Here is a 3,561-nt window from a genome sequence, read left to right as displayed (position 1 = left end):
AGTAAATAGTTATTGTCTTATCCATTGATTCCTCATTTTATTATCATTATTATTATTCTTATTCTTATTATTAGCTAAGCTACAACCATAGCTGGAAAATGGATGGATTATAAAATTTAGGCCTTAAGCCAAGCACTGGGGCATCAAAGGCCACTCACTATATAATACAAATCAATCAACTATACCTGTACACTCACACCATTTGGTATCATTTCAACCTATAAAACCAATCACATCACTTTCGTACAATAACATCTAAATGTGGAATAAGGGAATAAGAAAAATTAAATAAGCCAGATGCTAAAAGCCCAAGGGCATCAACAAGGAAACATAGCCCCGTGAAGAAAGGAAATAAAGAAATCAGTAAACTACAAGAAAATTAATAAACAATATAAAATATTCCAAAAACATGAACAACATTAAAATAGATCTTTCATATAAAAATTATAAAGAAAGACTTATGTCAAGACTGTTCAACATAGAAACTTTCGCTGCAAGTCTGAACTTTTGAAGTTTCATTATATATATATATATATATATATATATATATATATATATATATATATATATATATATATATATATAGTGAATTTTAACACATTAACTATTAATAGTTTAGTAACCTCCTAAACTAACTGTCGTTTGTAACATTAAATTAATTGTCGTGTCAGAGTAAGGGCAGTTTAAGTAAAAAAACTTGCACTAGAAACTAAATGGAATATTAAAAATGTATGCATAAGTTCATCAAATATTCACAACCACTTGTCATTGCTACAGGAATAGTGAGCTCCTACACACATGCACAATCATAAACTTAATTGTAAGTTTATATTTTATGAGAATATTAAAGAGTATTATCAGCACTCATTGTTTGTGTATATATTCAATCGAGACATAGGGTTGTTGTGGCCTAATTGGTAACGTCTCTGTCTGGTGTTTGCCAGACGGGGGTTCGAGTCCCGCTCAGACTCGTTAGTGCCATTAGTGTCTGCAACCTTACCATCCTTGTGACCTAAGGTTGGGGGGTTTGGGGGATCCTATAGGTCTATCTGCTGAGTCATCAGCAGCCACTGCCTGGCCCTCCCTGGTCCTAGCTTGGGTGGAGAGGGGGCTTGGGCGCTGATCATATGATATATGGTCAGTCTCTAGGACATTGTCCTGCTTGATAGGGCAATGTCACTGTCCCTTGCCTCTGCCATTCATGAGCGACCTTTAAACCTTTAAAAACCCGTGAAAGTAAGAAATACTCAACCATAATAACTTCTTGAGAGAGCAAAACAAGAAACAGGAGAAAATAACGTAAAAATAATTGCAGTTCTACATGTTATGGGATTAAAATTGAATTCCAGTAGGTCGCAAGAATGTTTCATTTTCGAAGAAAATGTCACTCTAAATCTGTTGAGAACTGGAATGCTATTAAGAGCTTAAATTGAGTTTCGATGCGAATAGAATTGAAATATTACTGCCTTCGTCAAAATCGAAGATTTGTAAAGGGTCGCCTATGTATTCCCCGTCTGTTCCTTATTTCACTTATTTGTTTGTTTGTAACTTAACATAAAAACTACTGTACCGTTTTTTACAAAACTTGGTAGTCATGTTGGGTATGGCCCAAGGATGAATCTGTAACATTTTGGATGATGTACATCAAAGTACAAGTACGCAGCAGTACTTTGAAAATAATCGCAATGTTAAGTAAATGACAAATATTGTGTTAGTTTATTTTTAGTTGTGAACAATATCACGCAAAAACTACCAAATCAAATTAACCTAAACTTGGTAGGTATGTGAGGTATGACCCAAGGACAAGTCCATTAGATTTTGAAGAAAATGCATCGAAGTATAAATTACGCAGTGGAGTTCAGAGCAAAATAAGACCGCTTGGATTGGCAAAGGCATGTTTTCTACTAAGTGGCCCTCTAGTTTCAATACAGTATATGTTTCCTTTATTTATTACTATCACTATTACTTGATAAGCTACAGCCCTAATTGGAAAAGCAGGATGCTATAAGCCCTGGGGTCCCAACAGGAAAAATAGTCCAGTGAGGAAAGGAAACAAGGAAAAATACAATATTTTAAGAACAGTAATATTGAAATAAATAATTCCTAAATAAACTTACACTTTAACAAAACAAGAGGAAGAGAAATTAGATAGAATAGTATGCCCGAGTGTACCCTCAAGCAAGAGAATTCTAACCCAAGACAGTGGAAGACCATAGTACAGAGGCTATGGCACTACAGATTCGAAATCCACTTTGAAATGCCTTGTATTCCCTACATTTATATTCGTCGCTTAATAAATATAAGACATTTTGTATTACCTCGTAAATTAGAAAAAATAAAATTAAAATAAAAACATCTTATTTTTCAGGCGAGTTGGTTTCCTTCAAGAAGTACCAAGGGAAGGTCGTTCTCATAGAGAACACAGCATCTCTCTGAGGCACGACCACCCGGGACTTTGTCCAGATGAACGAACTTAAGGAAAAGTTCGGTAATGATCTGGAGGTCCTGGCTTTCCCCTGCAACCAGTTTGGTCATCAGGTAAGGACAAGGGGATTTCTCAAGTAATTTTTGTTCGGGTGAACTTCCTTTTCCGGTTTGTTCAGTTATTAGTGATGACTTAGTATTTGTATGAAAACGAATAAGGAAGGGAAAGAGAAAAAGTGTAAGTTAATTTTAACACCATATTTCATTGTATTTGTCATGGCGCCTATGTGGACTATGATTATTCTGGAACATATATGATATAGTGTACTATATATTCTATATATAATGCATGTGTAATGCAATGATAAGGAGATAAAGTTGAAAATATATAGCTTTAATGCTAACCCCAATATACTAAACAAATATGCATCTTTGAACCCAAAATATACACAACGGAAATGTCATTTATGTACAGTCATCTGGGAAGGAAAGTTAAAATATGATAAATCAATTGCTAAGTAAAAGCCAGTATAGAAAAAAAAGAGAGAACTAGACGTGACATTATTTTTATAAATACAAAGTTTCAAAATAATAAAGCGTGTATATGACAAGAAAATATACACGAAATACAAGTTCAAATGTACCCACACCCCATGAAATTATTATTCATTGGTGCTCGTTTGTTTTGTATGAACAGGATGTCGCTATAGGATCTTATTGTTTTTAATTCCGGAATTATTTTCTCAGGAGAACAACACTGAGGAAGAGCTGTTGAACACGTTGAAGTATGTTCGCCCAGGAAATAACTTTGTCCCTAAGATGGAGATCTTCGGAAAAGTAACTGTTAATGGGTCAGAAGCTCACCCCAATCTTTAAGGTAAGGTATTTCTGTTTTTTTTTTCTTTAAACAACAACGATGCTCAATTATCACTTTAATATAAGTCCATTTATGTATTATAAATGAGATTAAAATATCTTTTAAAGTTTGTGTATGAGACTTTGAAGTTTCCGACATTCCACTATTAAAAATATTTCTTTAAAGTTTTACACTTTAGACTTTCCCAAACTTAATATTTTATTTTATTCATATCGTCTTATTTAAAGTAAGAATATTCTTACACTCCAGACATTTAAAGC

The 3,561-nt window shown here is 33.6% G+C and overlaps 1 pseudogene; it reads left to right on the top strand.

Annotated features, from left to right (window-relative positions):
* The window catches only part of LOC137631710 (glutathione peroxidase 2-like), a 19,698-nt pseudogene extending 16,398 nt beyond the window's left edge, over window positions 1-3,300 (top strand).
* Window positions 3,301-3,561: the final 261 nt, after the last annotated feature.

This window comes from Palaemon carinicauda, chromosome 40, assembly GCF_036898095.1.
Source record: "Palaemon carinicauda isolate YSFRI2023 chromosome 40, ASM3689809v2, whole genome shotgun sequence".
NCBI lineage: Eukaryota > Metazoa > Arthropoda > Malacostraca > Decapoda > Palaemonidae > Palaemon > Palaemon carinicauda.
This window is presented reverse-complemented; position numbering and strand designations above follow the sequence as displayed.